Below are 23303 nucleotides of genomic sequence, written 5' to 3'. Positions count from 1 at the left end.
GTTCCCAATCATTCCACATTGGGGATGATGTGGAAATTATTAAGGAAATGATGACCCACACTGTACAATTTCTAGCTGGGTACTCCCAGATTTTAAGTGAATAAAGTTGAGACCTAATTGAGCCACATCATTGCTTTCTTTCTTTCTTCTGTTGTGGCCAGACAACATCAAACTATCACTTTTGGGCTAAACTATGAAGGGCCTCCCAGAATCAATTCCTGGCATAATATTCAACACAGTGGCACATGGAAATTCAGAGATAGGCTGGAGATTCCAGATAATACAACTACCTTCTGGATGGAACTCAGACAATATCACAAGCATACATTTGGGAAATCTCTTAATTTAGTCAGTCCAACAGCACTGCACAGGCTTTGGCAAAGCAGGTTGAAATTAATTTGTACATACAGAGAACTTGCATTGCAAGTGCTAGCTCCATTTGTTTCTGAGAAGTGCTAGAATGTAGCATGACCAGAAAGTATCGGCATAGAAATAGTGATCCTGCAACTGAATGCACACTTGGGAAATCTACTGAAAAGTTTAAAGTGTACGACAGGTGCTAGCAAGACAATGTTTTGCCAGACAGCTGCAAATTTTCTTTGATCTGTACCATATGTTTGAGCCACAAGTAAGCTAGGACTGTTCTGTATCCTGATCGGACATGTCCAGTTTACAGTAGGGCTAGAGTTAAATATGCAGTTTCCTGGGCACGCATTAAGGTCTTAGACTTTGAGGTAGAACTTTTTATTTTTATTTATTATTATTTTTTTTTTACTAACTAGACTATTCGCCCTTACATCTTTGGGGAGGCTGTAGGCCTAGCTTGATATAAGTAACTTGCCTCATTTCTTAGCAGGCATGATTGGTAAGGTGAACGGAAGGTTACATTGTCGTAACAAGCGGTATGCTGGAGTCAGGATGGCTAGCTAAAATCAGCAGGATCATCCTCGTATTAGTAAACAAGCCTAAATGTAAGATAAAACAGAGGTCAGATTATGCATGAACAGCACATGAATAGAGCATGTTGTAGAGGGACTGGTTCCTACAAAGTAACCAAGCCAATCCCAAAATGTCTGATGTAATGTAACTGTGGATATATAGTATGCCCTATACCCACGCCCTACGCTTGAATCTGGTCATCTCAGCATAGCTTTGGTATATGCCAAGTAAAGCTACCTGAACGACAAAATCTGAAGTCAAACTGAGTTCTTGGAAAGCCGAGGGGAACGAGGTCTTGGAAGGAATCCTAACAGAGGCTCATTCATATCACACTATGTCCAAATACACCTGGCAAATAGGTGCAAAATTTCAAGAGAAACACAGAACAAAAGCCTATCACTGTTTGTTTTCATAGACTTGTTTAGTTCATAATCTGACATATTCCAAAATCCTCATGTAGACAAAACTCTTAAAACCAATGGGTCAAATCCAGCCCACCTGACTGAAAAGAGTAGCTGCATTGACCGGAATAGGATGGCTTCTAGCCCTAAGGCCATCAGGGTTTGGCCCAATGAGATTTGAAGGAGAACTGAAGAAGGGCTTAAGCATTACAGGAGTTTTTGAGTAAAAATTTGAGAAAAAGCAAACTGCATAAGGACTTCAAGATTTGGAAGCTGAAGAATTGTGTCACTATGTGGAAAAATAAAGGACTAATTAAAATGACTAATTCTGTTAAGTCTAGGGATTTTTTAAATATAATTGTGTCATTTACAGTACAGTGGCACAGGTACCGTTCAACACTGGTACCTGTGTGTGTCTTTTTTTCCTTTCAGATTCTCTGAGGCAGTAGAAAAATGTGGGCAAAAAGTCATGTACTCTGTAAACCTTGCTATAAATTTGCCACTAATGAAGTTGGCCAATCACTGAGCTTTTTAGATATCACTGAAAGGGCCTATTTTAAAACTATCTATCTGAGACTATATGGTCAAACCTAACCTGACACTGCTTTTTTTTTTTTTTAAACAGCTGGTGGAATCCTATTTGAATTTACTTGATTGCATCTATTCAATGCATTGAAAAAATTGGAAATGCAGCTTAGGAGACTTTAATCCGTGAAGCTTAACTCCTTGGCACCAGCTGTTTCTATGTGGCAATAGATTTCACAAACAAAAATATCCAGCACAAAAGGATTAATCTTCAACAGTTGTTTTTGGTAGCTGAAAAAAATTATTATACTCTGTGGTATTAGTCCACCCATTGCATTTGTGGGGGTTTTTTGTCTTTAATAATTTTCATCTCATCACTGTGTTTTTATTGTTGGAAGTTCTTGGACTACAGCTTTTCTACCAAAAGAAAAATCTTAAGTAGTTTCAGGACTCCAATTACCTCTAATATTATGACACTCTTCAGGGAGGACCTAGTCTTTATCCTTCCCACCAAGGTTCTTCTAAAGAAAAGTCTAAAGACTCAGATAAATCTCTACTATTTTAAAATATATGAACGCTGGCTCGTGGAAGGCAGATATTACAAAAATTGTGTACAAACTCCTCCTCCTGTAAATTCAATAGCAAAACTATACTTAAAGTTACATTTAAGGCATTCAAGCGTTGACAGGTTAGTAAATAATGTGTGCATCGCAAATCACTGCAGTTTTGCATGACCTTTCCTAATGTGAGATACAAGGTGGATGAGGTAATAGCTTTTATTGGACCAACTTCTGTATTAATATGCCTAGTAAGGAATCTATTTATAAAACAAAAAAATTACCCTTTTTTGAGGGGGTCTGTATTGTTACTAACATACTTGCCAACAGGTATTTTCAAATAAATTATCAAAATAATTGAAGCTGGCATGATAATATAGTGTTGTTTTGACAAAATAGGCAGAATTTTAAAATAGTGTGCAGAATTTAATTTTTTTTGGCATAGAATTCTCCCAGGAGCAAAGTTAACAACATCGCACTAGGGAATCTGACCTATTATTTTTTCAGTACAATTGTGGCAGTAACAGATGTCAGATACATCTTGTAGCAGGGTGGTTACCCACTTCTGCCCTGAGGGGTTTAAAAGGTGGCCCTGGAGAGGGGTGCAGCTCTAAAAGCCTGGGCTGATTGGAGGAAAGTAGGCTCAGCTGGCCCCTATAAGAGACAGTGAGCCTGTAGAGGGAGAAGGGCCTGGCTGCAGGGTGCTAGAGACAGGGTACCTGAGTGGAGCAGGGCTGGGGAAAGGTAGAGGAGCTCCAGCCTGTGGCCTAGCATAAGGCCAACAGGTACTGGCAGTTGCAGGGGGCAGCCTAGGGGTAGGCAAAGGCAGGAGGTCCAAACCCCTTTGCTATGATGAGTGGCTGATACTGCTGTCTGCCCCAGTGAACAGGGTCTAGATGGAGACTGGGCAGTAGCCAAAACTGAGGCAAAGTGGGGATAGTGGGTTGGGGGTTCCCCAGGGAGGGAAGACCCAGATTGGTGGGGTACTGCCAGGGGGCAGCACCCCAGTTAAAGGGGCACCGGGGTCCAGGGAGGGACACAGGGTCAGAGGACAGGTAGATCACCAGCCTGCAAAGGGTGCTCCTGGCTGGAAAAAGAGCTAATTCCCAGAAGTCACCAGTGGGAGGCGCTGCAGGGGTGACTCCGCATGTCCACAAATCTAAATATCTGGAGTTGTAGACTTGGCCCTGGTTTACAGTGGGGGGAAACCGATCTAAGTTATGCAACTTCAGCTACATGAACAACATAGCTGAAGTCGACATACTTAGATCAACTTACTGCTGCTGTTCCCCATTGACTCTGCTTGGGCCTCTTGCAGCACTGGAGTACAAGAGTCAATGGGAGATCACTCAGGGGTTGATTTATCATGTCTAGACTAGACGTGATAAATTGATCCCTGCTGGATTGATAGCTACCTGCTGATCCAGTGGGTAGTGAAGACATACCCTTGAATTTATACTATAACCCTAATACTAGTAGCCAAATGCATCTTTCTTTTGAACCTCCTGCAGTTAATGAATCTATTTAAAGATTGTTAATATTGATCACTTAATTTTTGTCATTGTTTTGATGTGTTGCTGCTCTTCTGTAAAAAAAAAAAAAAGCTAACTAAAACACTTAACTCTGTATATAAACAATGCAGTGCTTTCTAATTTGTGGCACAGTACTTCATAACATTAAAATATAGTTCCATCAATGCTGTCAGCTTTTCTTTGTTTTAATTCTTTATATCTGACTAAACAGATCATGTTCCCTGCTCAGAAGTACCAGTAACTAGTGATATTTTCCACTCATATGCATTAGAAAAAATACATCAGTATTACTCTGATCAATTGTGCTTCAACCACACAGCCATACCATAAGACCAACTATTATCACTGTAAGCAATAACACCATTGTGGGAGAATAGAAAACCATAATCTATGTTAATATTAGTAAAGATGGAGGACCTATTGATTGGATATAGGTATGCTCTGCTATTTTGTAACTGTATATACTATTTTGAAGTCACATCCTGCAGTCTTACATCAATGGGCGCTTTTCTTAAATAATGAAAATGTCATTCCTTTTATGGTTCACTTTAAAGGGAAATTTATTTTGCATTTGTGAAGTTTGGGAGCAACACCTATGAGTGAGATTTACTGTATTAACAAAAGGGAAAATGACTGAAGTAATGCCCAGGAAGACTGTATGATGCTCAAATGACAGACATGCCTTTTTATTTTTAAAGAGGGAGTTGGAAGGACTGGAAAAGCTAGAGGATGCCACTTACATATGGCACAGGCAAGATGGATGCATGGAGAGGTTTATCCATGCGTGGATCTTGGTGACACCATCTTGTCCCCTATACTTTGTACCTTGTGGGGTGTACCAGCCACTGAAGTCCCAGTTCAGCAATTTTTTTTTTTTACACTTAAAAGATCAAACAAAAACACACAGTGGTAAGACATGACCCTATGTGGTCACCTGACTACTTATTGCTTTCTTGATGTGCGGTATGACAGTCAAAAGGACTGACTTTTTGGAATCTTAATATTCTGTTTAAGTTTGAATACATGGGGGTTTCTTTAATTGACTATGAGAAAAATAGGATGCAAAAGGCCTCGTAATAGCTGGTTTCTATGCTCAAAGCTGGGATGCTTAGGCTTGAACTAGACAATTGCCAGTAGGCAATGAAATGGTCTGGAAAATTAGAATCTCTGTTAAGAGAATTAAATGTTTTTTGCCTAGTTGTTACTCACTGTAAGAGATTTCTAAATCAAAGTGAATTATAGCATCCTATGCCAGCTTTTCTGGCAATCTGGGCCTCTTATCCTCTTTGCCTGTGTTGAATGTCTTAAAATGGGATTCATCTGATTATGAAAAGAATATAAATCACATTCAATAGGGCAAGCCAAGATCAGGCCATTTAAGACAATCATACAGCTGAAATCTTTCAGTAGACAACTGATAATGTGAGAAATGTGGTGATCCTAAAATTTTGATAACATACAAAATAAGGTGACATGCTGGCTTCATTAGAGTCAATGGCAAAACTCCCATTGACTTCTAAAAATCTAGCCCCACAGTATAGTAGATTTTTATAGTATTTCAATATGTCATTATCTGGGCTAATGCATCTTCTTTTGTATGAGTGACAAGTCAATATCTTGATTGCTCAGCCATCTAACCTCTGCATCTGACACAGGGCACCTCTGTCAATGGCACTGCCCAGCCACTTTGTGTAGTCTCACTGTCACAAACAAATACCAGGTTTTTACCCTTTCACTAAGGGTGTGTTTATATTGTAGTAATTAGTCAAGGAAGAATAATTCAGGTTTACAGCAATAAAGACTTCCCTGCAGCCTTCAGTCCTCAGCCTAGGCTCACTTTCTGAGCTTCCTTCTGAGCTCCCTTGCATCCTGCTCCTTCCACTTCTGCCCAGTTACATCATTAGCCCAATGTTTACCACCTAGGTGCTCATAATCCCAACAGAAAGTGTTCCAGCTATGAGCAATTAGAGAGCAGCCTCCTTCATGCAACATCAGTGCCCAGAGTGCTACTAACAGCATCTCAAGGTAGCAAGGCACTGCAGTCCACCCAAAGGCATTAGAACACAGGCTCGCATCCTAAGGGATTGAAACAAATTTCCACACAAGAATTTTGATGAATGATATATACAAAACACTCTAACCTTAGAGATTACACTCTGGTCCAGGGGCGGCTCCAGGCCCCAGCATGCCAAGCGCGTGCTTGGGGCGGCATGCCGCGGGGGGCGCTCTGCTGGTCGCCGGGAGGGCGGCAGGCAGGGTGCCTTCGGCGGCATGCCTGCGGAGAGTCCGCTGGTCCCGTGGCTCCACCGAAGCTGCACGACCAGCGGACCCTCCGCAGGCATGCCTGCGGGAGGTCCACTGGAGCCGTGGGACCGGCGAGCAGCAGAGCGTCCCCCGCAGCATGACGCCGTGCTTGGGGCAGCGAAATGTCTAGAGCCGCCCCTGCTCTGGTCCAATAAAAGTATTTAAATGACAATACAGAACTGCATTACCTGCACCTGTCAGAAGCAGTGCAAAGACTTGGGGGGAGGGGGGGTTGGGATAACAGAAGCTGAGGGAGAGGAAAGGATCCTGGAGTGAACCAAGAAGGTTGTTGGGTGGGAGAAGTATGGAATAGATTTTAGGAGGGCAGGGGGAAGATAGGATTGTTACGGAGCCTCCCCCATTCAGACCCCACGCTCTCCCATACAGTCAGGCATATCTGCCCTTGTTCCTGTACCTCTCTCCTCATGGTGATGGAGGAGGAGGCTGCAGAGACCCAAGTATCCCAGCAGCCCCCCTCTCCATGTGGCATTGAACATCCACTCCCATTCAGCCCGACTCAATGCTGTTACCCCACTAGCTTCTGAGCGCACGCCCAGTCTGTCCCCACTAACCATTCTGAATCCTTCCCCCCCACCCCAGCAGACCCATGTGCCCCATTCTGTCCTAACCTGGCTCCGCAGGCAGGCTGCTGTGATAAACTTCTACTCCTGGGGAAATTCTACAACTCTGCACAATAGGGTGACCAGACAGCAAGTGTGAAAAATCGAGATGGGGGTGAGGGAGGGGTAATAGGTGCCTACGTAAGAAAAGGCTCCAAATATCAGGACTGTCCCTATGAAACCCTACTGCACAAGCACAGATTTTTTTCCCCAGCCACAGAAAATTCATTCTGCTCAGAAGTGCTGCAGTTCCCACCAGAGCCTGCTGTGGTGCTAGAACTGCCAGCTTCCTTCATGCTGCTGGCTGTTCTGGCACTACAGTGGCCTCTGGTGGGAGAAAGGCAGAACTGCAACACTTTTTGGACATTGCAGGAAAAAAAAAAAGTTTGTACAGGACACATGAATTCTGTGCATCCAGAGTGGTGAAGAAGTCCCCCAGGGGTATGATTTGCACTAAACTGTGGTGAAATCCTCCAGCCATGGGAAGATCATCCCAGTGCAAGGTGGACACTGATGATACAGAAGCTCCTATGCCACTCTTCTTCCCTGCTGCTGGCATAGCAGGAGGGGCAGGGCCCCCTAATCATGTGGCTTTGGCCCATTGGTGTTATTAGCATATCAATCTGCTCCAATATAAGAGCTGTTTTAACTCACACAGAGAGAAGATCTGTACACAGTAGTCCAGGAATTTAGAATTACAATAGGCAAGTTCTATACCTCATTTGCAGACATCCTGGTTTATGTTTTGTGCAGATCTGCCAAATTCCAAGGATTTGGCCCAGCCACTCAAGTCTCTGGTTGGTCACAAAGAAAGGCCATAACTCAAACCAACAAATGCACATTTCAGTTGAAACATAACATAGTAATGCCAGGCCTGTTAAACTGTACCACCTTTGGGTTTTGTGTATGCCACAGGTACAATCAAGATTTTTATTACCATTGTATGTTTTGAGTTTAGAATTGTTTAGGTAATCCTGACAATACACTTTTATCCCATCTAAGTGGGAAACTCTCTCTTTAAAATACAGAAACTTCAATACACTTTTTTTTTTAAAGTCACATGTTTAAATCTCTGGGGCTGTGTCTGAGACAGATTAGCAATTATGGTATGTTCAGTTTGGTGCAGATTAGAAAAGGGACACACCCTGCATGCTCTCTCAGGGAGACTAGTTTTATTGTTCACTTATTCTAAAGTGAGATCATTCTGAAATAATCTGTGTATGAAAAACTTTACACGACCAAACTAAAAACAGCACAGATGTGATATAATTTCTTTACCTCCAACAATCAAATTGATATAGAACAAAATGGAGACTTGAGTAGAGACTGACAAACAAGTTTAGTTTAACTAAGAGCCAACCAAATCCATCACTTAACATTTTAATCTTACACTACATTATTTTGTGCCTGTACTCATCCACCCCTTCGCTTCCTGCATCAATATTGAAAAGCAAGAACATCAAGAAAGAAAAACTTATTTGGACAATTGTGGCATGACAGGAGCCAAGTATTAGTGGAAGTCTCATAAGATTAGAGACTTTCTTGGGAAGTTTCCAAGATTTTTTTTGTAAATCCAGAATGTTTAGATAGTATGGATAAGGTTTTGCCTGTTGCTGGCTTTGGTCCTACTCTTAGTGAAGCTAATTTGACAGTAAATTAAATGGTAGCGTAACTGGGGCTTTAGTGACCTAAGTATTTGGAGCGAAATGCCCAGGCTCCCTGGAACCACAGGTTAAAATTTTGGCAGCATTAGTTCAGTTTTTCAAGGCAGCTATGGTATCATGTAGTTTATTTTGTGGAAGTGATTCAGATAACTTTAAAAATTGAGGCCAGCACTTTCACATGCAAGGCACCCAAAATCATATTTAGGCATCTAAATAAAAGCAGCCTGATAGAGATGCTGAGCTTTAATTTGATTAAGTGAAGTTTACATGAGAGAAGCTTATTTATACAGGATTTCCCCCCCTCCATTTAAAAACCCTCAAATAGGATTTACAGCTTTTACCTTTTAAATATGAAGGTAGAAATTAGATGCATTAATGCTCAAGTAACAGTGAAAGTTTGTGATATCACTTGATAGTATTTCATATTTTATGAGATTAGGGATTCTCAACCAGGTGAGCCCTTCCATACTACTAAAGGGAATGGGAATCCCAGTGTGGAATAAATTGACAACCAAAAAGTAAGTACACTAGTATTAAAATACTTTTCATGCAAGGATCAACTTGCCTCTCCAGTGGGGGTGGAGGGAGAAGGTAGAACTATGTAAAGATCAAGAATGACGGCCAGTTTGATTTTTTATCATGTTCTCAAAAAAAAAGTTATACAATTATTTCATACCTTTTTGAGTGCCACTCACATCCAAATGAAGGGTATAACCAGGTGTGGTAGTGCTGATTAGTTAGTTATGCCCTGAGAAATGTCAGGTTATTATGAGGTCTAGCTGAACTCACTGTCCTTGTAAACTGAAAGGTTTGCTTGTACAAGGGGCATTCAGAAAGTGTCTAGCCTGACAGAAAAAGACCAAAACAGTTCATCTTCAATTGTTTATTTTTCAGTATAATCCCCCTTGACATCAATGCACTTGGTCCAGCACAACTGGCTGACTATGCCTGGCTTGTAGGCATCTCTGTCCAGCACATCCAGAAACTCTTCAACTGCTGTGATCACCTCATTATCATTGAAACTCTTCACACAAAGATCTTCCTTCATCTTGAGACACAAGAGTGTCAGGGAGACAAGTCTGGTGTCTAGGCTGCATGGGGGGGGAAGGTAGGGCAGCACTTTGATTTGTCTTGGACAATTAATGAATTCCTCCTGTGACTGGTTCCTTGGAGGTGCCACCTGGAACTGGGGTACCATTGAGCCCCTGACCCACCAGCCTGGCCTCCCTCACACTATACTGCTGTGACAAGTTGCAAAGCCCTCCACCTGCACTTTTACCAGCATTCAGGTAGGGACACACCCAGCTGCAGTTACTTGCAGGCTCTCTAACCACCAGCTTCCTAGCCTGGGACCCCAAAGCAGTACCAAGCACTCTAGTCAAAGCTAACTGGTTTAGATAAAAAGTTTTACTAAAGATTGATTTTAGATTTTAAGTGATAGCAAAACAGATTACCTAGCAAGTAAACAAAAAAATGCAAACTAAGCTTAATAGATTGGATATGAATTATCTAGTATAACAGATTCTCACCCTAAGAGAGGATACAAGCAGGCTGCAGATTCTTAAGAGGCAAGCTGTACTTGCTTTACAGCTTAGAATCTTCCAGGTATTTCATACACAAGCTAGAAATCTCTTTAGCCTGGGTCCAGCACTTCCCTCAGTTCAGTCTTTGTTCCTCAGGTGTTTTCAGGAGTCTTCTTGTATGGGGAGTGAAGAACCACAGATGGGTGCTGCTGGGGGAATTCTGCAACAAAAATTAAAAAAATCTGTGCACAATTTTAAAATCAGCATATTTTATTTGTCAAAAAAATAATCACACCAGTTTCAATTTTTGTTTATGACATTTATTTCAAAATAAATGACCAAGTATGTCTAACAATACAGACAACAAAAAAGATTCAGGAAATTTTTTTGACAAATAAATTCCTTACTATGGATATTAATACAGAACTGAGTAAGCAATCGTTTAAACTACAATACAGAACTGTATGTCCCGCACCCCTCAGAAGCGGTGCAAAGGCTTGGGGGAGTCAGGAGTAACAGAGGAGCTGAGGGAGAGAGAAGTAAATTGCTGGGAAGGAGCCTGGGTGTGAACTTGGAGGGTTGTTTTGGGTGTGAAAAGTATGGAACAGGTTTTTTGGGGGAAGAGCAGGGAAGGATTGTTCGGGAGCTTTCCCCATGCAGACCCTGGCTGACCCCTAGCCTCTCCCATTCAGTCAGGCACATCTGCCCCTGTCCCCATGGGTCCAGCAACCCACACCCCGACACCCACTCTCCCCATCGCCATGTGGCCTGCACCCCTCCCGGTGGCCCAGTACCCCCTCCCTGTGTGTCTATGCCCCCACCCAGCCACTTCCTGTCCCTATGTGTTCCTGTACCCCATCATAATGTGGCCCTCCCTCCCCCTGTGCCTCCACCCCCATTCAGCCTCTGGCCCAGTCTGTCCTCCCCACTAGCCCTTATGAGCCCATCTGACTCCACAGCAGCCCCATGCTGTCTGTCTCCTGACAATCACTATGAAGAAGGTAGGCTCTCTTCCCTTGCTGGCCAGGAGCTGCTGCTGTGTTGTCACCACAGTGCCCTCTGAGGGCAAAAGGTGAAACCGCAGCAACATTCCAGCATCAGCTTTTCTCTGTGCCAAAAAAAAAAGTGCATGGCTCATTAATTATACATGCACATAGTAGTGCAGAATACCCCCAGGAGTAATGTAGTTTTTGCATATGGCAGGAACCCTTAGTTCCAACGCTTGGTTCCCAGACCACTCTGTGGAAAAAATACTGACATCTCAAGATGGCGTCCAGAGACATGTGATCTGATCACACGTCCTTGTAGAGTTATAGCAGCCATTACTTATAGGCTGTTTGGAGCGTTCTCAGCAGGGGCGGCTCTAGGCACCAGCAAACCAAGCTGCTGCCTAGGGCGGCCAAATCTAGGGGGCGGCAGGCTGGGCCGGTGGACCTGCCGCAGGCATGACTGCGGAGGGGGCGCTCGTCCCGCGGCTCAGAGCCGCCGGACCCACGAACCGTCCGCAGCCGTGCCCGCGGGAGGTCCGCTGTTCCCGCGGCTCCGGTGGAGCTCCCGCAGTCATGCCTGCAGCAGGTCCGCTCGTCCCGGTGGACCTGCCGCGGGAGCTCAACCGGAGCCGCGGGAAGAGGGGACCCGCCGCGGGACCGAGGAAGGGCGGCGCAGCACACCGCGCTGCCTGGGGCAGCCTATTTTCTAGAGCCGCCCCTGGTTCTCAGGAAGGCTCATCAGGTAGGAGAAGCTTTTCCTAAGGCCTACTGTTCTTTCTAATGGCTCATTGAACCAAATAGGCACTTCCCACCCAGCTGACTGAAAGCATCTTGCCTAGTGGGTGTTACCCAAGTGTAACTACATTTGAAATACAGATAGTCAATATTCATAACTTCACATAATGAAAGATATATGCATATAAATAGATACTATTCAGCAAATCATAGCTTTCCCAATGACACATACAAATACATAATTATGCTATAGCCATATCATAATAATATCACTGTGAGAAATATGGGGTGCTTGTCACACCTCCCACTCCATGAAGGGGGCATTTGCCTTTGAAAAACAAAAAGGTGATGAGTTTGTACTGTCACGGTTGGGCACTGAATGGCCAACCCCTAAAGAAGATAGGGGGTAGGACAGTCAGCTGGGTTAAGTCAGCCATGTATATCAATGAAGGCAATGGAACTATGCTAATTAAAGCAGCTGCCAATTTAGGTCAATTTAGTAGTAAAGGAGCTTAGAGCTGACCTTATTAGCCACAATAGTTCAGATGTGCCATTTAACAATAAACTTCCAAAGAGATCTGGTTGAGTGGTTGAATCTCAAAAGCTATTCCCTTTTACTGGGACAGTAAAATGAGACATAGTTTAAATGATGCTGAAGTATGGTAGGACAATGGAGCCTGATTAAACTAAGGATTATATTATACCAAAGGTACCAAGTTATGTTATTGTCTCAGAAATAATGATAGAGGCCAATTCTGATATCACCTATACCAATGTAAAGCAGGAGTAACCCTAATTAAATCTGTGGAGGTACACTGGAATTCCATTAATAATAGAAATTAATAGCTTGCCTTTCTAAGTCTCAGTATTATATGCATAGGTTAAAAAAAGTGAAATACTTGCACTGAGATTCTCAACTACCAGCAGAAGAAATTGAGTATCATGAATAGAAATAATTAATAGGGCTGAAACCTACTGTCACTGAAATCAAGGGGAGAGTCTCAATTTACTTCAATGGAAGGAGGAAAGGTCCCATACTTTGGAGACTGGTCAGACAGAAGACAGACAGCTGTTTGATATTGATTGCCCCTTGGTCAGGTGCCCTGTAGCCTAATTGGCTACCAAGATCTAGACAAAGGGTTATTTGAAATCAATACACCACTTAAGTAGTTTTTTTTTTATTGCATTTCTTCCTGGAGTGACTGAATGCATTAGTTTGCTATAAAACAGAGTGCTAATTAATTACCATGTTTTCTTATAAAGCTACCATATTTTGGACAGAAATTGTTGGCTATTCACTGGGAAATTCCTTGATCTCAGCATTTTGCTAAATCAAATATATTGACCACAGCAATCTTAAAACACTGTTGAAAACATTGTCAATATGTGCTTATAGGAATAGATTTAAAAAAAAAGAGATTAGATTGGACAAGACATTCTAGTGGATTAGTTTGGATGTCCTGAAGAGCATACTTCAGCTAAGCAAGTCTGTCTTCCATTGTGTAACTCCATGGTCTATGCTCTCCTGTATAACTCCCCCCCCCCCCCATCCTGTGTTTACTTGGATTAACTATTAATTTGCATGACAGGATAATTTTTTTAAGATGTGAGGTCTGGGAAGAGCCTCATTGGGTGTGTCTGCAAAGCAGCAGGGAAGAGGCTGACACACATTTCCCCCAAATAACTAACACAAGGAGTACTATTATCCTTGAATAGAAAAACATCATACATGACCTATACAGAATGTTCAGTTTCAAACATTTAAGTTTCATATTAAAACAAAAAACAAGGGGGGGAAGAGGCAAAGCCACATTATGGTAAATTTAAACTGGAGATTTCTTATGTGCCTAAAAAGTAAAAGGTAAGCCCATGCTTCAACATTCAGATCCAGATTTCAAACACCTCAATGTCAGCTATTGTTCAGATCTGGAGTTTTAATATGGGTCTATTTCAGGGGTGGGCAAACTATGCCCCAAGCCATTTTAAGCTGGTCCTGACTCAGGCTGGGGTGCTGGGTTGGGGGCTACTCCACATGGCTCCCAGAAGCCACAGCATGGCCCCGCTCCAGCTCCTATGCACTCCAGTGGGGGCTGCAGAGGTGGTGCCTGCAGATGGGGCAGCGTGCAGAGCCACCTAGCTGTGCCTCCATGTAGGAGCTGGAAAAGGGACATACCACTGCTTCCGGGAGCCGCTTGAGGTTCCAGGAGCCGCTGCTCAGAACCTGCACCCCCTGAGCCTCTCCCCACACCCAAACCCCCTGCCCCAGCCCTGATCCCCTTCCTGCTCTCCAAACCCCTCAAACCCAGCCCAGAGCACCCTCCTGCACCCCAAACCTCTCATCCCATAGCCCACCCCCACTCTCCAACCCCAATTTTGGGACTGTTCATGGACCACTATACAATTTCTATTCCCAATGTGGCCCTTGGGCCCAAAAGTTTGCCCACCCCTGGTCTATTGTAAAGATAAACACATCCGGGAAATTCAGATCTGGATTCGTACTAATCTTAGTGTCACAAGGCACTCTATGCACCCCTAGATAGCACCTCCTCCTGGCTACTGTGAGGATTAGCTCTGCAAGGCTGACACCCCTTCCTGTGGTTGCACCCCATCTCTCCATTGCTCTCTGTCTACAGCCCCTCTCTCATTCCAGGAGTTGCTGCTACTGTCTCTTCATGACTTGTCCCTCCAGCCAGGTCACCATATGGTTTACCCTTCTGGGGTATTCTTTCAAAGTCTCTTTTCACCCACAGTGGCAGGCAGCCCTCATGCCTACTGCCCTAACTCAGCCACTCTTGCAGTGACACAAGCAGTCTTCCAGTTCACTGCCCTGCTGGGGCCATTTCCTCCATGGCCAATAGGGGAACCCTGGCCCACCTACTCCAGCTCAGACCTCTAATCAGCAGAGAAAGTCTACTGCCCTTCTAGACCTCACTGCCACTTTCCCTGAGCCTTTCCTACATAGCTGGCTTCTTTCCATACCCTCTGTGTTTGCCAGCCTCCCAGCTTCCTTCTCTCAAGAAGTAGCTGTAGGCTACTTACCTCCGTAACCACCACACCACACCTCCACCAGAAAGTGATTGTAGCAGACTTCCCTACAGTCCCCTTCTGCTTGGAGCTTCTGGGCTATATACAGGCCTCTTCTTCCTTCACAGGTGAGCATCTCCAAATTAGCTCCCTCCACACAGTTTAATTGTCTGATTGGGCTCACCTGGCCTAATCAAGCCCTTAGAACCAGTGTCGGGAGTGCTTGACGTGGGGCCCAATGGTCCCCCGCCTAGGAGTTGGACCTACTGCTGGCCGCTTCTGGAGTTGCATGGTGTCAGAACAGGTAGGGACTAGCCTGCCTTAGCCGGGCAGCACCACCGATGGGACTTTTAACGGCCCAGTCGGCAGTGCTGACCAGAGCTGCCGTGACCCAGTGCCTTACATTTTGCGACCCAGTACTGGGTCACGACCTGCAGTTTGAAAACCATTGATCTAGGCTGTGCAGGGCCTTGAAAGTGAAGACAAGCAGCTTATGTTTGATGCAATAGAGAAGGGGGAAGCCTGTAGGAGGATGGAAAGACACGGGTGATGTGGTCAAAGAGACAAGCTAGGAAAGTGATTTTATAATATTTCATAACTGACAATATGCAACACTCTCTCCTAAAGTATCAGTTATTAGCCATTGCAGCATGTGAGACTAGATGGACAAACTGATCCAGTTTGGCAGATTTTATGTTCTACCTACCATATTAAAAAAAAAAAAGGCATCATTCTTTCCTACCTCCCAAGTGAGCAGAAATACCACTTGCCATTAGAACTATGTGCTGGCATTTGTTCCCTGAAGTGACTTTACAACAAAGATTGTTTTATCAAAAGGGGGTTAAACAGGCAAATAATTGGGTGAGCTGAGAGGAAGAAAACCCTACAGACAATAGTTGTAGGGTGCTAGCAGTCAAGATTCCACCTTGAATACAGAGTTTGGCTCTAGGCATTTAAATAACAGAAATGAGTAGACCAATTGGAGGGAATTTAGAAAAGAGCAACAAAAATATTAAGAGAATACAAGATTTTATATATGCAAGAAAGATTAAGAGGTGTATATATGTAAGGGGGGAGGGATAGCTCAGTGGTTTGAGCATTAGCCTCCTAAACCTAGGGTTGTGAGCTCCATCCTTGAGGGAGCCATTTAGGGAACTGGGGTGTTTAAAAAAATTGTCTAGGGATTTGTCCTGCTTTGAGCAGGGGGTTGGACTAGATGACCTCCTGAGGTCCCTTCTAACCCTCATGTTCTATGATTCTAAAGCTTTGCTAAATAATGAGAAGGGCAGGATATAACTACCTACAATTAAATTAAAAATGTAAACAAGAAGAGAGAGGAATGGTTTAGAATAGTAAGGGATGGTATAACTAAGAGCAATGTGATTACAGTAAAAGGAAGTGTAAGCAACACTTCTGGACAATGAGATCTATTGGACTTTGAAATAGTCTCCCAAAGGAAATAGTAGAAGCCCCATTGTTTGAGGCATTTAGAACTGGACTGGACAAACCACAAAAAGAAAAGAAAACTGTTGAGAACAAAGTTGCCCTACCAGGGAAATTAGCTAGATAACCAGCATTTTTGTCTCCAGCTTTTACAATAGCACTCTTAGACTTTGTGATCTGTTGTGAATGTAGAGTGAATCATATGCACCTTTGCCTGAGAACGCAAGAAAAACAGAATGTTCAAAGTGAAGAGGCAAGGTGTTTGGCAGAGGGAGGAAGAAGGGGAAGAGGCATGAAAATGTCTCCCTAGAAAAGTCAGATCTCAATCTAGCATTACTTTTAGAGCCTGGTTTACAATATGCCTCTGCTTACAATTTTTTGTGCATTGCCATCTGCATGCAACTCTGATGATTATCAGATGCACAGGTAGATACTGTATAGGCTTTGCACACAAGTGGAGACTGACATTGAGAACACAAAAGTTAAAGAAAACAATCCTTTATCATCACAGGGCCTTGTCTCCTGCATCGCTGTCTGTGCAGAAGAGCAATTTTAAATAATCACAGTTTCAGGCTTTTTTAAAGTCTGAAGTGAAACTCTATTGTGCAAGGATATCTGGGGTTCAAAGTACATCAGACTGCTTCATCTTAGTCCTCACAGTTAAGTGCTTTGATCAGATTCTTCTTCTGAGAAGCTTAACATAGATAACACCTCAGACAGGTTGACTTATGCTTTTTACTCCTGCCGTTTTGATGTGACGTTACTCTTGCACAGCAGTTTTTGAAAGGAAAATCAAGAATGTGAATAACAAGTTCTGCTCAATCATTTCTTTTAATGCAAACTAAATTGGAAATCTGTTTGATCTGTTTATTACAAAATTAATACTGTGCCTTCAGGCTGAGATATCTTTTGTCAAATATTGTCCCCATACAGCAACTTATGAAAGGATCTAATTTCAATTTAACCTACATATCAGTTGCTCTTTTTATATGTACACCTCAGATATATGCTGTTCTTCTGTATAAGGAGAATTTTGCACAAACAATTAAAAATTCTGCACACGATATTTTAAAATTCTACAAATTGTATTTGTCAAAATAACACTATATAATCATGCCAGTTTCAATTATTTTGGTAATTTATTTCAAAATACCTGTCAGCAAGTATGTGTGTAACAATACACACACACAAAAATTCCCCCAGGAGTAGAGAGAGTTAAAGAAACCCCTAAGTATACTTCAAGGCTTTACCAGATTGGGTTCCATTCAAAATCAGGAAGGGAGGTGGGGTGCCCACCTTACAGCTTTTAGCTCAGGTTTTCAGTGGTTAAAGTGGTCACCGGGGCTGTGGGAGACCAGGGTTCAATTCCTCCCTCTGCCAGAGGAAGAGAGAGGATTTAAACATGGGTCTTTCATGGACTCGATGACCTTTCAAGGTCCCTTCCAGTTCTAGGAGATTGGTATATCTCCAATTATTATTACCTATCTCTCAAGAGAGCGTCCTAATTACTGAGCTATGGGATATTCTGATGCGGGGCTCCCTCAGTCTCTCCTCTTGAAGCTGATCCATTTTGAATAAATAACCAAAGAGTCAGTAGAGACTAGATCCTTTGTCACCCATATCCCAGATGAGTGCTCTAACCAGAGAACCAAAATTTACAAAGTGGGTGGCACAGGGCCGCCCAGAGAATTCCGGGGGCCCGGGGTCTTCGGCGGCGGGGGGCCCCCGCTCAGGGGCGGCTCTAGACTCCAGCGCGCCGAAGACCTGGGGGGCGGCATTTGGCTCCGGTTGAGCTCCTGCGGCAGGTCGACCGGAGCCCGGGACGAGTGACTGCGGCGGGTGCCGTGGTCCCGCGGCTCCGCTTGACCTGCCGCAGTCATGCCTGCGGGAGGTCCAGCCGAGCCGCGGGACGAGCGCCCCCTCCGCAGTCATGCCTGCGGGAGGTCCACTCATCCCGGGCTCCGGTGGACCTGCCGCAGTCATGCCTGCGGGAGGTCCAGCCGAGCCGCGGGACGAGCGCCCCCTCCGCAGTCATGCCTGCGGGAGGTCCACTCATCCCGGGCTCCGGTGGACCTGCCGCAGACATGCCTGCGGGAGCTCAACCGGAACCGCAGGGGCCCCAGAAAACACTCGTGGGGGCCCCTGCGGGACGCGGGGCCTGGGGCAAATTGCCCCTCTTGCCCCCCCCTCTGGGCGGCCCTGGGGTGGCACTGCTACTACCTACTCCTCCTCTGGCTGTTTTGTGGATAGTTCCGTGCCTGCCTAGCTCACTCTCACAAGAATGAGCCACCTGCCTCCTGGAGAGGGGTTCCCAGACATGAATCATTAGGAGAGACAGGTACTTAACTCTAGGCCACAAGGAGGCACCTATCTCCATGAGCGGAAGAGGGATTAGGACATACCCCTTTTCAGCATCACCCTTTGGTTAGCTTAGGTGGCTTCTCACCTGGGGTGCTGACTTTTGCTGATCGCATTCTCAGGCACCTCTGTCTCCCCATTCATTGTGTAAGGATCCTAGGCAACTCTTACAGGCTTTGTGAACTGCAGTGTTGTTCCTAACATTTTTTTTTAGGCACCTAAAGTTAGGTGTTGTGACTCTGTGTCAAAATGCCTAAATCCCTTTGTGAATCTAGCCCAGAAGCCTTAAAATTAGCAAAAGCCGTCTAGTAAATTTTCATGTTAAGATTCATCTATCTGGTTTCTTTTCATATTACTCCCGAAGGCGAAGAGCACAATCATAGTGGAAGGTAGTGATAAAGATAAATTATAAAATCAGTGCTTGTTATCCAGTTTCTATTGTGTAGAATGAAATATGGTATTAAAAGAAGATCTTGTGCTGTTTTTAGATATGAAGCAATCCCTGGACCACTGAATGGGGAAATATTTGAAAGAACTTGTCAGAAACCACAGAGAGCTGCAGATGTAAGTCTATTGATAGCTGCCATTCATGGTAACACAAATCAACCAAACTGTCATCATGATCCCTTTTTGGGATAGCACAGATGTCTAGAGAAAATGTGTATTAAAATAAAGCCAAAAACAATCTAGTATACAAGAAAAACTGTATAGTTTAATGTATTACTCATACTTTCATAGAATCATAGAAATATTCATGGCTGGAACAGACTGAGGTCATCCAGTTCCTCCTCCTCCTCCTCCCCCCCGCAACCAACCTTGGACTGGGGCAGGATTAGATATACTTAGACCATCCTTCAGAGGTGATTGTTTAACCTCCAGTTATGAGGATTCCACATTTGATTCTGTACATTTTGTTTTCCTGACTACAAATATGGACCAAGCCTATATTAAGCCCCAAAATCTTTTACAGTATCAGCTGTAAATTACAATTGAACTTATTAGCCAATTTGTTACAAATATCATATCATTTATGAAATCTTAAACTGAAATCATTAACACAAACACTAGAACAACAATTACGAATAGTTATCCTGATTCCTACTTAAACCTTCTTTTGTATTATGCCAGAAAGCAGGAAGTCATTTGCAGTATTAGTCTCGCCAATAATTACCATTACAAATTTAACAGGAACCGTCCACAGGTTTAGATTCCAAATTCAAAACAACGAATGTGATTTGTAAGTACTCTGTCTACAACTCGTATTTCTGTACTTATGATTTCTGTAGTATTTGACTTAATTTTTTTTATTCTTTTCAATATTAGTGTATAACCACCATTTTCAGTTATGCAAGATATTATAAGATGCATAGCCATCTCATTAGGGCTTCAACATCCTTATTTATAAAAAGATGCAGAAGACCAGGTGTCTCATGGTGCCCAAACTTGTACTATCATGGCCCATGATAATAATTTGCCTGGGACCTGAAGGAGATACATAAATCTACATATAAACTGACCTAAATGCTTATATTAAAAATATATACAAAACACCAAACTATTTCTTGTAGTGTAGTCTTCTGGATAGCTTAATAGAAACTGTATGAGATATCAATACAAATCTGCAAATACTTCAACCGGCTGCTACACAGATAGGCTGTGTTCACAGACCATATTTTGTGCAGGGGTTAGCAAAAACACACAAGTCTAAGCCTAATACATTAAGAAATTGGTTACAAATAATATCTCACCCTCAGACAGTAAGCTTCTTTCATAGACTAGATTCCTTCCTAGTCTGTGCTCAATCCTTTCCCCTAGTACAGTTCTTGTTAGTTCTAGCAGATATCTTAGGTGAAAAACAGGGGCTCTCTCATGACTGACAGCCCTTTGTCCTGTTTCACCCCCTTTTATAGCTTTGGCACAAGGCAGGAATCTTTTGTCTCTCTAGGTCCCCACCCCTCCTTCTAAATTGAAAAGTAATAGATTTAAGATGGATTCCAGTATCATGTGACATGGTCACATGTCAGGGTAAAATCTCATTCTTCATTACCCATGGGCTGGCCCACACATACACAGGAAGGCTTGCAGATAAATAAATCATTTACAACCAATTGTCCTAGTCCAGAGATGGCCAACCTGAGCCTGAAAATGAGCCAGAATTTACCAATGTACACTGCCAAAGAGCCACAGTAATACGTTAGCAGCCCCTCATCAGCTCCCCCTGGTCCCACTCCCAGCACCTCCCACCCACCAACGGATCCACCGATCAGTGCCTCCCCCTCCCTCCTGATTAGCTGTTTTGTAGCGTCCTGGAGGCTCTGGGGGTTAGGGGGAAGGAGTGAGGGCACAGCAGGCTCAGGGGAGGGAGCTGGAAGGGGTGGAGTAGGGGTAGGGCCTGTGGCAGAGCCAGGGATTGAGCAGTGAGCACCCCCCGGCACACTGGAAAGTTGGTGCCAGTAGCTCTAGCCCCAGGTCAGTGCCTATACAGTAACTCCTCACTTAACGTTGTAGTTATGTTCCTGAAAAATGCAACTTTAAGTGAAACGATGTTAACCGAATCCAATTTCCCCATAAGAATTAATGTAAATGAGGGGGTTAGGTTCCAGGGAAATTTACACGCACACAGTATGAGTTTTAAACAAACAATTTAATACTGGTGCACAGTGATGATGACTGTGAAGCTTGGTTGAGGTGGAGGAGTCAGAGGGTGGGATATTTCCCTTACTGCTAAATGATGAACTAGCAATTGGCTGAGCCCTCAAAGGTTAACTCTCTCATACTGGAATGGAGATATGCGCATTTCCCTTAAGTACACTGCCTTGTTAATTAGATCAGCTTGTTGAGACCACAGCTGCTGCAAGCTCCCTCCATCCTGAGCCCTGCTCTATGGAAGATGGGGTAAGCAGGGTGCAGGAGCGGGGAGATGACACCCTGACATTAGCCCCCCCCCCCTTCTTTCCCTCCCTCCCTCCCCCCGGCACAGCAAGCAGGAGTCTCAGGGACCAGCTCCAAGGCAGAGGGCAGGAGCAGCACATGGCAGTGCAGGGAGGGACACAGCTGAACTGCAGGCAGCTGCTGGACAGGGAACTTAGGGGAGCTGATAGGGAGCTGCCTGTCCACCCTGGTTCCAAGCACCCACCAGCTAGCTGCAATGGGCTGCTCTTCCTGCAAGCAGTAGACAAAGCAGGCGGCTGCCAAACAACATTAGAAGGGAGCATTACACAACTTTAAATCAGCATGTTCCCTAATTGATCAGCAACAAAACGATGTTAACCAGGATGACTTTAAGTGAGGAGTTACTGTACAAGGAGCCGCATATTAAACTTCTGAAGACCCGCACGTGGCTCTGGAGCCACAGGCTGGCCACCCCTGTAGTCAGTGGGAGCCATCAAGATTCTAAACCACCATTAATGGCCCACACTTTGCATAACTACAATAGGACCTCAGAGTTATACTTCATATTTCTCATTTCAGATACAAGAATGAAACATTCATACAAATAGGATGAATATATTCAGTAGGTTATAACCTTTGTAATGATACCTTATAAGAGACCTTTTGCATAAGCCATATTCCAATTACATCATATTCACATTCATAAGCATATAAGATGTCTCCCCGCTTTTTGTTGTGAAAGACAGGTAACCTTGGGACTAAATGAGTGACATTCCTCAGAATGAGGAGGGAAACTGAGACAGATTATGAGATGGGACAAAAAAGATGGTACCAATTTTGCCAATCCCAGCCAGGGGCGGCTCTACATATTCTGCCGCCCCAAGCAGTCATGCGCGGGAGGCGCCCCGGAGCCCCGGGAGCAGCGGACCTCCCGCGGGCTTGACTGGTGAGGGTCCGCTAGTCGCGCAGCTCGGCTGGACCTCCCGCAGCTGCGGGCGGTTCGCTGGTCCGGCGGCTGCGGTTGAGCTGCCGCAGTCATGCCTGCGGGAGGTCCAGCCGACCCGTGCCACCAGCGAACTGTCCGCAGTCATGCCTGCGAGAGGTCCACTGGAGCCGCGGGAGGAGCGCCCCCTCTGCAGTCATACCTGCGGCAGGTCCGGTCGTCCCGGGGCTCCGGTGGACCTCCCGCAGGCGTGACTGCGGCAGGTCCGCCGGCCCAATCTGCCGCCCCTGCCGGCAAGTGCCGCCCCACGCACGTGCTTGTCGCACTGGGGTCTGGAGCCGGCCCTGATCCCAGCATTCAAAAACTGTGAGGTTTGTTCCTCCCAAAACCCAGTGAGATAGATTGGGGGGGAAAATCCATGATATGTTTTGTTTCCTTTTTATTTCCCTTCTGGGTTTTGAACATTTAGGAACCACGTTTTCAAGGTTTTTTTCTCTAGACCCAAAAGGGCTAGAAACAGACTAAAAAAAAATGAACGCTGAGATTCTTGTGTACTCATATCACTTTAAGAGCTGGATCTTAAAACAAAAAAACCCTCAAATTTTGTGACAATTGGATTATTCACAATACCTGGAAACTAAAGCATCAGGTCACCTTGAATACCACAGTGCACTGCCAACCCTCAGCTCTCACCACTAGACCAGGCTGCCCCACGTTGCTGTATGCTGGCAGAGCGAGAGACCGAAACTACATATCCCAGCATGACCCCCTGAGAGGTTCATTGCGCGTGCGCTTTCGGCAAAAAAAAATTTCCCAGGTGCCTCTCCGGCGGGCCGGCACTGTTTAGCTCCGTG

General features: G+C 44.4%; 1 long non-coding RNA gene across 2 annotated transcripts; it reads right to left on the bottom strand.

The window, feature by feature from the left end:
• Window positions 1-809: 809 nt before the first annotated feature.
• LOC120374941 lies at window positions 810-23302 on the bottom strand. Of its 2 annotated transcripts, none has more exons than XR_005586355.1 (3): window positions 23080-23302; window positions 10072-10285; window positions 810-965 (listed from the first exon to the last, which is right to left on the bottom strand). It is a non-coding gene; the product is annotated as an uncharacterized LOC120374941 (long non-coding RNA). The 2 variants fall into 2 exon arrangements; XR_005586356.1 differs by lacking the exon at window positions 810-965 and adding an exon at window positions 9422-9633.
• Window position 23303: the final 1 nt, after the last annotated feature.

The sequence above is a fragment of the Mauremys reevesii genome, linkage group 11, assembly GCF_016161935.1.
Source record: "Mauremys reevesii isolate NIE-2019 linkage group 11, ASM1616193v1, whole genome shotgun sequence".
NCBI classification, from domain to species: domain Eukaryota; kingdom Metazoa; phylum Chordata; order Testudines; family Geoemydidae; genus Mauremys; species Mauremys reevesii.
The sequence above is the reverse complement of the archived record's forward strand: the minus strand, read 5'-3'. Positions and strand labels throughout refer to the sequence as shown.